This window comes from Dermacentor albipictus, chromosome 6 (genome assembly GCF_038994185.2).
Source record: "Dermacentor albipictus isolate Rhodes 1998 colony chromosome 6, USDA_Dalb.pri_finalv2, whole genome shotgun sequence".
In the NCBI taxonomy this organism is placed as follows: domain Eukaryota; kingdom Metazoa; phylum Arthropoda; class Arachnida; order Ixodida; family Ixodidae; genus Dermacentor; species Dermacentor albipictus.
The window spans coordinates 5068995-5083874 of NC_091826.1; the positions used below are offsets into that span (position 1 = coordinate 5068995).

The 14880-nt window shown below is 45.0% G+C and overlaps 1 protein-coding gene across 11 annotated transcripts in view; it reads right to left on the reverse strand.

Moving 5' to 3' along the window:
* Wnk (Wnk kinase) overlaps nt 1-12289 on the reverse strand; it is a 540152-nt gene extending 527863 nt beyond the window's left edge. For 6 of the 11 annotated variants that reach the window (XM_065456126.1, XM_065456128.1, XM_065456129.1 and 3 more), the window contains exon 1: nt 11590-12289. The gene's annotated coding sequence lies outside the window, so the exon portion shown is untranslated. Of the gene's footprint in view, nt 1-9935; nt 10781-11589 lie in introns of those variants that run through there. The other 5 variants (XM_065456132.1, XM_065456131.1, XM_065456133.1 and 2 more) reach the window with 4 other exon arrangements.
* Between the last annotated feature and the right edge of the window lie 2591 nt (nt 12290-14880).

Consider the following 14880-nt stretch of genomic DNA (forward strand, 5'->3'; position numbering starts at 1 on the left):
GTTGCAGATAACCACTGCACTCCAACAAAAGCTTCATAAATTAAGCTTTTATTTTATTTATTTTTTGCTGTACTTTTTACATTAACACAAACAGACGCATTCATAAAAGAAGTCACAGTTCTGGCAGAAATTTCCCCCAAAAAGCGATGCACCAATTGCAATAGAAAATTATTACAGTTGTATGAAGTAAGGATGGTAGTTTTATCAGCCGTAGGAATTTGTAAAATTCGCTTACTAAGTAAATTAACAAGCATGGTGCTACGCGTGCACGGGCAAACATAAACACATCCCACTCAACGACCGTGCAAACTCGCTATCAAAACCATGGCGTGAGGGATCGCAGCAACCTCCATGCTGCATATCACTTTAACACAAATTGAGCATCGAGAACACAGCGCTCATGAAGATTTCAGCACTCAGCGCACCTTGACTCGGTCCCCATGGCAGATCACTTTCAACATAAGGCCCGCGCGGCTGTGCCATACGCAGCCGCCACCAGAGCATAATGCTCCCCTGGTACTTTGCGCACGATAAAAGAAGATGGCGCACTTCCTGCCTGCCTTCCTTCCTTCCTTCCTTGCGCATGCAAGATTGAGTCACCATTCTCAATGCACCCTCACACACTTTCACTCGCGCATACAGCGTGCAGCCACGATGTTAGTGCACCTGGACCATACACAGAACATCATGGCGACGACAACGAAAATGCACCTAGAGAATCCCTATAATTGCAATCACAATAAAAGGTCGCTACTACCACAAAACACAGTAGGAGTGCTGGCTGTTCTTTCACCTCTGGTATCACAGCATACCTCCGGCCTCTGAGCACGAAAGCTTCTCCTTGTTTATGTACACTCGTAAGCAGCCTTGTCACGTCACTGCCTTGTTAGGGCGGCGGTTAATGCGGTACAGGTTTCTCCCCTTCGTGCATTGTAGTTGCCGCACCCTTTTTGTTGTTCGCAGTGCTGTACTGAACTATAGCTGAACTGAAGAAAACGGACATTGCACAGTCCTAGGTTGCTCGACCAGTAGCGGCAAACATGAAATGTACTAGAATGTGCCTAAATACTAGAATGTACTGAATGGTAACAGCCTCATCAGCAAATTGGAGTCCATGAACATATAGCATGTAGGCAATGATGGAGTGCAAACTTCCGCTGTGTAGGCACTTCAGACCGTTTCCGCTGTGTAGGCGCTTCAGGCTGTTACCATCGGCTGCTAGGTGTAGACTTGAGGGCTGTTAAGAATGGCCAGCTGCCGTGCAAGAATGCCACCTGCTTACGACTATGAGGGCAAGATACCGGGAGCTTCGCCGCCAACTTCTAGCCACAGCGTGACTAAATCGACTTTGTGATGGAATGAGTTCGGCGGGTCAACTATTGTTCCCAAACTCCCCAACACGCTACCCGGAACGGCTCCGAGTGCTACGGGGACCCTCTGACGTCGGCTCCGGACATTGGAACGTGTGTGCCTTTGTGTGCGTAGGCCGTCCTGCGGGAGGCGGCTAGGTTGCGTTGACGAAACTAACGTTCGCCGCCTTGTATCGCCGGAAGACTGAGTGTTTAAAAACTGCTGTTGTGCGGATGCTCGACACACTTCTCTTGAGCAGTCATGTTGGACTGACACTCTCAAGCAGTCATGTTAGACTGATGTACTTTCTCAAACAGTCACATTAGACTGATATAAATATTGTAAATAAACCCATATTCCTCGTTCTCGATGAGAAGCAGTCCTTCCCTTCATCAACGTCCTCAGCGTGGATAAGTTGGACGACGGCATGGGCCAGCTACCTTCTAATTCATCCCGGAATCCAATCTTGACAACGGATCACGAGCGACGGGATTGAGCCCCCAATCCTGACAACTGGCTGAGAGCGGTGAGATGAACTTTGCGACGTGGTGCTGTGACTGCGGTGAGTGCTTGGTTCTTGCTTTGACTCTCTAGGCTTCATTTTGTGGTTGTTCTGTTTAGAACAGTAGGGAAGCTAGATTGTTGAGTGTTAGCTAGGTTGTGTTTTCCTAGCTAGATTTAGAGAGCAGGATCAAGGCAGTAAAGCAGCAATGGACACTGCTGCTAGTAAAGCAGTTAAGGACACTGCTGAGAGACGAATTGTTGATTGTTGGTGAGGAACTTGGCCTAGATGTGCGCAAGGAAATGCTAAAATCGGAATTATTGGAGCTAATTTCCGAAAAGGTCAGTGAGGAAGAAATTGAAATTGGTTTTGAACTTCTGAATCAAAGAGAGAAACGGGACAGAGAAAGAGAAGAGCGGGAAAGTTGCATAGCGATGTGGATGGTTTGAGCAGGCTAATTTGAATTCTGCGGTTGGGGGTCCTGCCTAAATTTTAGGGTTACTAGTGTTAATTTTTTTTAAGCCAAGAAGATCTCCTCTCATTTAGCAGGATTCTCGCCATGATTGCTGAATTTGTCAGCACGAAATCACTTCAGAAATTGGCATAGCGAAATGCAGCATTTTTTTTTCTGCACTTATGTTTTCTTTCTTTCTCTCTCTCTCTCTCTCTTTTTTTTTTTTTTTTTAAGCCTAGCGGGTCTAAAGTGAGAGCCAATGTACGTCATCTCGGCGCAGAGCCGTGTTGTGGGGTTCATTTTGCAGTTGCCTGTCCTTGTTGGATGTTTTGGGGAGGCGACATCAATACACAAGTGCTCGCTGCGAGCCAAGGCATCAATCACCCCCTGACCACCAGTCATTCTCTTCCTGCCCAGCGGTTGTCAGCGCTAGACAGTCGAGATTTTTCGGGCCATGGAGGCGCTGTTAAGAATGGCCAGCTGCCGTGCAAGATTGCCACCCGCTTACGACTATGAGGGCAAGATACCGGGAGCTTCGCCGCCAACTTCTAGCCACAGCGTGACTAAATCGACTTTGTGACGGAATGAGTTCGGCGGGCCAACTATTGTTCCCAAACTCCCCAACGCGCTACCCGGAACGGCTCCGAGTGCTATGGGGCCCCTCTGACGTCGGCTCTGGACATTGGAACGTGTGTGCCTTTGTGTGCGTAGGCCGTCCTGCGGGAGGCAGCTAGGTTGCGTTGACGAAACTAACGTTCGCCGCCTTGTATCGCCAGAGGACAGTGTTTAAAAACTGCTGTTGTGCGAATGCTCGACACGTTTCTCTTGAGCAGTCATGTTGGACTGACACTCTCTCTCAAGCAGTCATGTTAGACTGATGTACTTTCTCAAACAGTCACGTTAGACTGATATAAATATTGTAAATAAACCCATATTCCTCGTTTTCGATGAGAAGCAGTCCTTCCCCTCATCAACCTCCTCAGCGTGGATAAGTTGGACGACGGCATCGGCTAGCTACCTTCTAATTCATGCCTGAATCCAATCTTGACAACGGATCACGAGCGACGGGATTGAGCCCCCAATCCTGACAGGGCATGCATTCTTTTTCTTGAGTTTCGAAATTTCTTGGTTATCTTTCGATAACTTTGGACAGCATACACTTATCGCTGCCATCCTTGTTGCATTTACCTCCCCAAACGTCAATCTGCACAACCAACGACCGAAAGACGGTGACTTGAAAAGCCTTTGAAGGCCCCTTTATAGATATAGTAGGAGATTTGTAAGTAAGCATGCACTTGAAATAAAGTGAAATTAAATTCTGGAGTGTCACGTGTCAAATCCACGATTTGATTATGAGGTACATTGAAGTGTGTGAGGCTCTGGAATAATTTTGACCACATGGGGTTCTTTAACGTGCACGTTGCACAGGCGTTTTCGTATTCTGCCCCCATCAGAATGCGGCCGAGATAGACCCAGCGGTGGGGTCACATGCTGACCTTGAGCTCCGCAGCCCAATGCCATAGCCACTAGGCTACCGCAGCGGATTGCATGTGAAACAGAAAAACTATGTGGAGTGACAAGAGAAGACCAAATGTTGTGGGCTCTGCTTTCCCTTGTATACACCTTATTCCAGTGCTCGCTAATTGTGATAGGAGCCATGTTGTTCTGTCTCATGTTATCCACACAATTTCTAATGGTCAACTGCGGACCGAATTCGGTGGAGCAGCCATATAATAATTTGGGAAATGGTGCCTTTTAAGTCAACTCAATCCAAACAGGGTGGTGGCACAAAGGTTGATATGGGACAGCAGTGACCAGGTGACCGCAGATAGCAAAATAAGTGCAATAAAACTGTCCTTGCTTGACTGTCAGTACAACACGAAGTATACAGGACCAACAGGAAGAAGTAGACATACACAGTACTGTTTTCTGTCTACTTCACGTTGTACCACCTACAGTCATGAACAACCAACACTTCTGGTTTCTCTCTTCTTTAGCACCCACTTTTGTGGCTTGAATTCCATTACGGAACATCTGCGCAGGCCCTTACCAATGACTGGGTCAGCGCTCGCAAAGTGCAATCAAAGCACTCAACATCTGAAGTGATGTGTATTGCTGTTCCAGATTATATGTTTCGGCACTGTGCCAAATGTACGTTGACTGTTAGCATGAACAGCAATACATTTCACCCGACATGTTCAAAACAGATTTCTCAAAAATGGTTCTAAGCATAATGTTTCTAGCAATACGGTATGCTATCAGCACTGGCTTGACTTACGTTCTCCGATTGCAACATTTTTCATAGTGACTATAATTAATAAGTTAGTAAAACTTTATTAATTGTTAATACTATAGGGCCACATAACAATCAATTACATCAATTGCGATTGGTAATTTCTAAAAGTTTGTTAGCATAAAGTGTCATTCTTAAAATAACCTTCAACTACTGTCAATTGCTTACCTCAGTGACTCTGGGTTACTTTGTGGATTTTGCAATAAGTGTATATTGTATCTAAAGATCCACATTACTTTGCATGATGTATCGAAAAGAAAGACATTGATAAACATCTTGCCAAATGTACTCTGATGCAGATACAAGATATCCAAAGAGTATCTCAAGATAGTATCTAAGATACATCTATCTTCGATACTGCCTCGTCCTGTTCACTGCTGCTTGTTTGTAACCTTGGTCTATAGTAAAATATGCGATCCAATGCCCTTCAACATTTGCGTATGTGGCACTACCCTGAAAAAGGTTTTTTTTTTTTCATCCTTGTTCAGAAGGTGCTTCAGGCACGAGCTTAAGCAAGGAGCATGTGTATAGGGAGAAAGGCATCTTTGTGGAATGTAGTGGTTGCTTTTTGCTACCACTACATTGCTTTTTGTTTAGAAGTTAACTGGTGCTCTGCAAATTTTTGGGAGTAGAAAACAGGAAATAGGCAGTGATGAAAGCTTGACATTCTGAGTTAACAGCATCAAATAGAGCATTTTTTTTTATAATCACAAATGACTTTTGCCACTTTATAATGGGGGATAGATACCAACAAACTAAACTGAATTAAACCACGATCCCTTGCACCCAGCAAGAACGTATTTTGATAAATGTCAGTGAATTTGGAAGTGTGCTGAACAGCATTTAAGCGAATATCTTCTTTCATCGTGAAGTGACAAGTGTTAAGCAAATTTGCATACATTGTACATATTTGATGTATGCACTGTATTGTCCTCTCTGTTATGACCTTCTATGAGGGTGTACAGTATAAATAAATAAATAAAAAGGGGGTACTAGGGTGGGCGATGTGAGGATAAGGTCTCATGTACTGGATGATTGAGGAGCACACATCAAGTGTTAAGACAACCTGTGCTAGGTCCACACATAGGCTTGCCACAGTGCACAAGCTCGTGCACCACAGCCTGCACCAGACGCACATCATGAGGAATGGCAGTTTGCGTCTATAAGAGACGCGCTCCAGCACATGCTTGCTTGGCTCACTCATAGACACCTTGGTAGGCATGTTTTCATACTTGGTTATTGACAGCGCCTCAAGATGCATAAACATTTATTTATGCAAATGTTTTATTTTTAGAGTGATTAAATCAGCACCAAAAGTAAAGAAAATGCACCTTCTCACATGAGATAAGTCAGCCTCACTAAGAATTTATTGTATTACACCGTAGCAGAGTAGCAAGGCAGCTCAAGCACCGATATCTGTCTGGAACAGATCTCCGCACTTGCGCTGCGTGTGCTTTGACGTACTTGAGCAGTCCTGCACCGTCTGCGCATACATAAGCACGCAGACGCGACCTCGAGCTTGGCCGCAAGCATACGTGTGGGTTCGGCCTTTAAGGAAGGAACAGCGTGTGCAAAAAACTAATTTTTCAGATGACGGCCTGTTGCATGCTGTTAGATATTCATGCCAATTTTTCTAAGAAAGAATAATAGTACCGAGAAGAAACCAGGGACAAAAATAATTACCCAATTAGTGTACTCAGTACATCATGTTGATCAGAGCAAAATGTTCTGACAAGGACGGTGGACGACAACCGACACAAAAGATGAAGTCTTCATGATTGATATGAACGAGCACATATGACCTCTAAATTTATGGCAAGATGTATGTCAGTACAGGTTATCGAACCTCGGACAGCAATAAGCACACCTCCCCTTAAATGCAGTTCATGGACAAATCGAATGAACTTGTAGCCCATTTCTCATTTAAGAATTTCATGACCAGCACATTCGTCACGACGCCTGTTCAATTCACTCAGTTTACAGTGCCTGTATGGATCAACTTCTGCCTTAAATAAATTATTTTTACCCCCAGTAATTCAGCAATGGAATGAACTCCCGGATGCAATTGCCATGGAGCATGATCCTGAAGAGCGGTTGCTTTCACATTACTTAACCTGCGTTATTTCAATTCATTCTTGTTGTAGCATCTTTGACTTGTGCATGTCTATGATGACTCTTCCCCCTTATGTAATACCCTGTAAAGGGTCCTTTAAGGGTCCAATAAATGATGACGATGATGATATTACTTGAAAGCTGTGTTTCAATAGTACCACAATATCGGCTGAGCATGTGTTAACAGCTGCAGACAGGGAATTGTGTTAGTTATGCAGCGCGCATTAATAAAGAGAACAGAATCGAATTTATTTTCAGTCAAAGTGGGATTTATTAAAACTTGTCCAATGGATCAAAAGAGGCTCTGTACGAAAAGTGCTAGCTCTTCACATCAACAACACGAGCTCGTGTTTTGCGCCAATGCAATGGCAGTGCCTATAGCGCTACATGCATATTCTCCACTACAATAGCCTCGGCGGCAAACATGAGCCATCCTGGCAACCTAAGGTGATGACGCAATGAGGATGTCAAGGTAATGCTTTAGGCAGCGGATGTGAACTGTCTAGCAGCCACTGCGGCACCTGTCTGATGATGGCATCACCGGTTTGACCACATAGTTCACACAGGCAATGTACACTGGACGATCTGGTACGGACCCTGATATTTTCGAGCAAGCTTTGAGCTAAGGCCTAGAGAGTAGAATGGCAGCCAAAGCCAACAGCAAAGGATGGAGCAGGCTTATCGTGGTCATGGTTATCTTTCTGGATGCCTTGGATATCAGACGAGAACGAGCAAGCTGGTTGGTGGCACTCTTCAGCATGCCGGGCAACTTCTGAAAGAGGGGTGAATTCAGAGGCATCTGGGTAATACAAAAGTACGGTGTCCAGGGTAGAAGATCGTTCACATCTTTAAAGAAGAAAAAATGGCAAGAAGCCTGTAGTAGGCCTGAGTGGCGATGTTATAAGTGTACGTGACAAAATGGAGGATGTCCCAATTGGAATCGGCAAACACAATGTACATTAGACGCATTAGATAGCTATGGTGAGTTGGTTTGCAAGTTACTGGCACCCACAGTGGACGTGCTTGGGGTCTCAGTGGTGGGCATTACGGAACTGCCGGCTTCACAAACTCGGTGGGTTTGCACAGCAGATATAGGACTTGTTATCTACATGCAGTTTGTTAAGGCAGAGCGAAAAGTGTTGTCCAAGGCCTCACGAAATTCAATTACTTTCCCGCATTTAGATGTGCAGAATGGCAAAAACAGGGTCCAAGAGAATGTGGCCCGCATTATAGGTGCGTAGAATGGCAACAACAGCGTCCAAGAGAATGTTGCACAATCCTAAGTCAAAAAGGACAGATTTAGAATTGATACTGTTGAAATATCTGTCAGTTTAGATTCAGCCTAGCTATTCCTCACCTGTTACCAGCCCAATTCACTGCAAGATATATTATTTCTCCCGTGAGCAAACATTAAAACGTGATTATCACTATAAGTTTTGCATGCCTTTACTGAGGAAAGTTTATTGTCCTCTGTGATAGTGTAGATAATGATACACAAGAGAATACTGGTTTTGGGTGTTGTGTGAATGACAGCTAGCTTGAACATCCAACCATGGCTAGCACATTGCATTTCCATGTGAATGCCCGCAATCAAGCCAGACACTATGCCTTGCATACTAGAGTAGGCCTGAGCCAGTGTGGCAAGCTCTGAAGGCACCTTCGTGATGGTTGATCCCCCCCCCCCTCCCCCCATTCCTCCTTCGGACACACTTATCAACCTTTACTACACATTTCTTGACTCTCACGTTAATTACTGCATAGCGATCTAGGGTTGCACATACAACACTGATTTGTCACCACTGTTCACACTTCAAAAATTAGCTTTTTGCATTATAGCACCCCACAATAAGCACATTAAGAAAAGAATGAATATTTATATAACGCCATGAACATGAATTGAATGGTGCCAAAACTACAATTTGTTTATGAGGCTCGCCATAGTGGGGTCCCCATTAATTTTGATCACCAGGGGATCTTTAACATGCCCCCAAGGCACGGAACATAGGAATTTTTGTATTTTGCCCCCATCAAACTGTGGCCGCTGTGGCTGAGATTCGATCGCACAATCTCATTCTTAGCAGCGCAACACCATAGCTGCTAAACCACCATGGCAGGTTCCCCAAACATCCTCAACGTTTACTATCTGACTATGTATAACATCACTTCCCTCATGCATCAAATTAAAAACTCGCCCTGAGAACAGTCTCGCTCTGCCCCTCACTGAGCACAGTCGTTTTTTATTGCCTAGGGTAAATACTAATTACAGTGACTCTACACTGCAGATTTTTACCTAACAGTTCTGCAGAAACCCGCAAGGTGGAGATAATTAAGGGAAAATGAGACATCCACCCAATCGTAGCAATTGCTACAAAGGAAACCCCCCATATAGCTTCCTCGAAAGAACATCAAACTCTTGCCTCTGCTTTGAGCTGTTCACAAATTTGACTTCATCCTGCCATCTGCTAGCCGCCTGGTGGAAAGGTGGCGGTCCCGGGTTCAAATCTCAGACCAGGACCAATTTTTCTTCAACTGCGAGGCTTTTCTTTCGAGGAAATCCGTATAGGTTTTCTTTGTAGCAATTGCTACAATTGGGTGGATGTCTTACTTTCCCTTAATAATACATTGCAGATTACCTCACTCTGGAATAGGCTTGATAGTAACCGTACCATCCTAAGAACATTGCACACATTTCTTCAAAAGTTTAAAGCAACATTTAATGACAATGCATAGCATTGATCATGCATTTACACATCCTCACTTTTTCTTTTTCTCTGTAGATGTTGATGTAAAAATAAAATTGCTAGAAAATTTATAATGTGTGTAAAATTTTCTCTACAACTGTATTTCTTGTCTTACTTCAGCTACTTTTGTTTTACGTTATCACGCGGTATAAAATAGTAGCTGCCATTGCAGTGTTTCTCCTTAATAACAATCGGTAGGGACCCTTTAGCAAATTTAGAGGGTCCAAAAGTGTGTACTTTAGTATAACTTATTCATGTTCAATAAACTTTCAGAACTACTTTACGAACATGCACGCTTTTCGGCCTATCTTGCTAATGCACGTTTTTTTATTCCTTTCTTCTTTTCTTTCTGGCAAAGCTATGTTCCGAAAGTATGGTGAGCTCAGCGACAGCAGAGCCCTTAAGAAACTATCTTTCTTTTGTCCGCTGAACACTACTGCTGAAAGGGGATCGAAACACTACGCAAAGAGAGACAGTGCTCACGTGAACTGCTTGGCCACGAAGGAACCCACGGGAGGGCCGTCAAGGCTGGCTCGGTCGACTGTGTACGGTGCCGCGTTCGAAAACACGGCGCGTCTGGACCGAACCAGGTCATTGTCAAGAACGTGCAGCCCGGGAAAGCTGTTCTTTTTGCCACCGCCGTCTAGACTGGACTTCCCGTTACTTTTGCTTGTGCTGGCGAGAAGCGCTTATTACACCGTAGCCTTCCGAAACGGGTCAACAGACGCGCGCATACCAGCCGTCCGTGCAGCAAACGTGACGCGCGACAGCCTTGGGCAGGAAACTGGTGCAGCACACGACGACCGGGCTATTATCATCAAATTCGGGGCTGCTGCGTTTGCAGCATCAGGGAACGCGCCGAAGGACTGCGAACAATCTTGCTTCTTTTCTTCTTTTTTTTCGCTCGCTCTTTTTTTTATACGCATGTCGGCACGAAAAGCGAACATAGCCGGCAGCACAGACCAGAAAGAAAAGGGGCGGCGTTCGACTGCGTCATTAAGTTTTCTCCAGTGGCAAATTTGATAGGAATTCTCCCCCTTTGAGTACTTCCGCAGTTAATTTTCTTAATCCGAAAGCAGCAAGCCGCCTTGCAAAGCGGCCTTCTGAAAAGCCTCTTCACGACGCAAGAGCTGAAAGCACTTTCAAAAACGTTGAAATAAAATGAAAAAGAAAACTCTCAAAAATTATCCACACATCTGTTACGGCACATTTTAAGTGTCTATATAACTTAAAAAGAAAAAGACCCTAAAAAAAATACCCTCTGTAAGGTACAGTTTACGGACTTGTTTCGTAAACCATCAAACCGCGCGACACGCCAAAAGCTCAGAGACCGTGGTTGCGACAAAATTCAACGCCATCAACAAAACGCGACACCTAGAACTTCTTGACATGGCGTTTGAGCCGAAGTCAACGATAGCCGCGTGATTCGCCAGTGGTTCGCTGCAACGAGAAGTTGCGCACGAAAACACTGGCAGTTTACGTAATCGAACACAAAAAGTCCAAACGAGGTCTCCTAAATTTAGGCGTGCGTTTATTCAAATTTCATCCAAAGCTGTCAGAAAAATTGAACGCGCCCAGCCTTACAATACGATGAGTCACTCGTGAAAAAAAAAAAAATAATGAGACAAACATGTGCACCGACATCAGAATCGAGCGAGTTTTCTCATTTTTGCACGACTTGCGGAATTGGTGGGAGAGAAGTTGGAATTTTCGAAGGAGTATCACTAATGCTGCTCGGCAAACGAGCATCAGATATGCAGTCTTCGAGGTCAGCACTGCTTGGCTGACTGCACGAGAGACTAGGCAAGATATCGGACAGTCGGAGATGAAACCAGTCGGCTAGCCGACATTGTCGTCGGTGACGGCACAGCGCGTCATCTGTGATGAGGCGAAAGCGCGTATAAAACAGAAACGACTGTGCTATGAGCGCCGGCATAGAGAATGAGATATGAGTACGCTCAGCTAGGAAGACTGCGCAGGGGTGACACTAGTCGTCCCAAAGAAAGGCAGCAGCTAGCTTATGCTGACACTATGCAAACATGGTCAAGGCGGGCGCTGTCACAATGAAAACGTCGTGCAAAAGGCAGGGTAAGAAAAGAAAAATGAAGCATCACTGACAACCAAACGCGTCGCTTACCTGGATGTCTCGCGGAATCCATCCTTCTTCGGGCTAGGGAGCCTGGACTCCCGATTGCGCGACAGCCGGGCAACGTGCGCGGCCGGAGCCAAAACCACACACAGGCACACTTAGGCTTAGGCACACGTCAGTGATGTTGCCGTACAATCACCGATGCGAGTCCCGATTAGTACAGCGAGCTGCGGACAGCGACGAACTCAGAGCCATCCTGCGCTGCGGCCGCCTAGCCGCCGCAGGCACTCGGACGGCGCACCACACACACAGGCACACACTGGCGCGGATTTTTTTTTTTTTTTTTCTTCACCTCATCTGATGATGCACCAATGCTGTTGAGTACGCGCCAGGTACCCCGATTGGCAACGTCCCGCAACTCTCAGATGGTCGGGATGGCGGCCCCAGGCAAGGACGTCGGCACCTCGACTGCGGACATAGCCAATGGCCGCCGGCGGTTCCCGCAGTTTCACAGCACGGCCAAAACAGTTGCGTAGTTTACGTACTACGTTCTGCCGCGGATGCGCAACGTGAGGGAAGGGACAGAGGGCTGCCGAAGGGACTGCTGCGAACCAGTATTCTGTAGCGCTACAAGCGGTCGTAACCCGAACTTCCAGGAACTATACACATGACCGACAGGAACTGAGGCCGTGCCAACACTCTTACCGACCACATTAGCACAGAACCGATGAAATAAGTACGGTACATATCCTCTTCCATGCCACTTTGGATGAAACCATAGAGTTTCATATTAGTATACCTAGAGGCAAATCTGGCGCTGCGATCGTTCAACCATCATGGGAATGATGGGAAGTACAGGCTTCGGATTGGCAATCTATTGACTGGCGAACCAGTCTACGAGTATTTTTTTTTTTGGCAGTTTTGGTTTCGCTTCAAGCGCAATCGCTATAACCTGCAGTGGGACAGTGCAACGCAAAGCTCTCTGCCTTTGTTATGTTGCTCGGTGTGGCGATAGCGCGCTGGGCCAGCGACTGGGACGATGCTTGTGTTGCGGTGTGGCGTCGAAGCCCTAACGAGAAAGTGGCAGCATCGTAAACGTTGAAAGAACATGTTTTGAGCGTTTGGACTTTGGTTTGTTAAGTGTGTTAGGTTGGCACTGTAGCGTTATGTGCTTTATGAAACTTCAGAATAGGACAAAGAAGGCACTACTGATACAATACATATACAGTTGTACTTCTAGTGGCTTGACAATCAAATTTTATTGAGAGCTTCATTTTGCATTGCTCGTTTATGTGCTCATTGAAATGCGTGTTTTAGGACTTTGAGAACACAAACTTACTTGTGGTAGGAAAGATAGCTGCTTCCTAGCTGTAGTCTAGTGTCGCACAATGGGCACCCGCAAAGCCACGCTGTGACGCTTCGGACGCGCGGTACACCAATATAAATATGATGAAGCATACTCGTAGGAGGCCACTAGCGTCCTAGCTAGCACTGCAGCAGATGTGCTTAAAAGTGCTTGAAGACGTTCAGCAATCGTGACAGCCGACGCAACCTTTCGAAAGAGCGAGAGAGTTCGCAAATGCCTGTCGTCTGCGAGAAAAGTCTCGCGTTAAGAGGAAGCTTTAGCTCGGATGCTCTTATCTAAATACACGTAAAAGGAGAATTCGTTTTTCTTGGCAACCACAGCACCAAATTTGACGGGGTTTGTTGCATTTAAAAGAAAAACGTAAAATCTAGTGACTGTTGGTTTCGAATTTTCGATTTAGGTTGTCAATTTTTTATTAAAAATTGGCAAAAATCGCAAATTTTTAGAAAACGACACTATCAAGTTTACAACTCTGTAACTCAGCAAGAATAGGTGATATCGCAATTATGTGGATTGTACCTAATAGCACATCTAAAGCGGACAAATTTGACATCTTATACATGAATCTAAAAAAAAATTATTAATATGTAATTACAACTTTTGCAGAACTCTCGCAAACAACGTTAAAAACTCACGTAAGATGTAAAATGACATGAAATTTGTCCGCTTTGAATGATCTAATGGATGCCGTTTACAGAACCGCGATATCTGTTCTTGGTGCAGAGCTATTAGTTTGTAAACTTCGTGCTTCTATATTTTTCAAACTTCTGAATTTTTATAAATCTCTTTAACAAAATTCAAGCCCTAAATCAAAATTCCGCTTCCAACAGTCACTAGAATTTAACTTTCTCTCTCAAAAGCAACAAATTTCATTAAAATCGGTCCACGGGTTATCTCAGAAAAACGTTTTTGCGTATTTACATGTATTTGAATAGGCCGCGTCGGAGTTGGGCCCGAGCTAAAGCTTTAAATGCAGCGAGAAGGCGTCGTAGCAGACGACACTTGTAGTGCAGCGAGAAGGCGTCGTAGCAGACGACACTTGTAGCATTCCGCTCAAGAGCGCAACGCTTTGTCACAATACAACATTTCTATTTTCAAAAATACTTGATGAGTATTTTTATATAAGTACATGCACGGTTGTTTTGCTGTTGCAAAAATGAATAAATAATTATTCTTTGGCTTTAAATTGGGAACAGAATCGCACAAGTATGCATACCCTGATGTGTCCTGGTGACAAACCATAGTAAACCATGCTTCCATCTCAAAGTCATACAAAGTTTATATAGCGTGTTGTACATTATATACCATACTTCAGAAATAGAATTAGATTTTACGCGATAATATTTGAGTATAGCTTTGTTTACTGCGTCAGAAGGAAACGCCACTAGTCTAAAAACCGAAGTCAATCCGAAGCCTGTACTTCCCATCATTCCCATGTAGGTTGAGGGGTTGAAGCAACGCTCATGAGAACCCCCGCAGACACTAGCGCCACATTTCCCTCTACGGTACTTATTTAGAAACTCTATGCTTAAAGGAGTACTGACACAAAAAAAATCCATGTGGTTTTTTCTGCTTTAATAAGTAGTTAATGACCCAGTAATCACGGCACGAGACCTCATTTACTTCAGAGCGCGACAGGTAATTATCTGCAGTCTTTTTGTAGCGACCAGTCCAAGTTTCGGTTTCAGAGAGCAACGAAACGGTCCACCGGGAGTGTAAACAAAGTGGTCACGTGTTCGCAAAAAGCCATGACGTATGCTCTGCCGCGCAGCCATAAAACCCCTCAATTTTCCAAAAGTAGCGCCATTCTTAGATCTTTCCGCCACCCCGCTCACCCAGGCGCTTCCTCCTCCACTCCTCCTGTAGCCCCAGCCTCCTCCGCTCCCCCATTGGCCAATCTGTGTCACGTGAAAGCGGGCCCCGCGCTTTTGTATATTTTTTTCTTTCCGGCGCAGAGCAGGCACGCGCTTTTG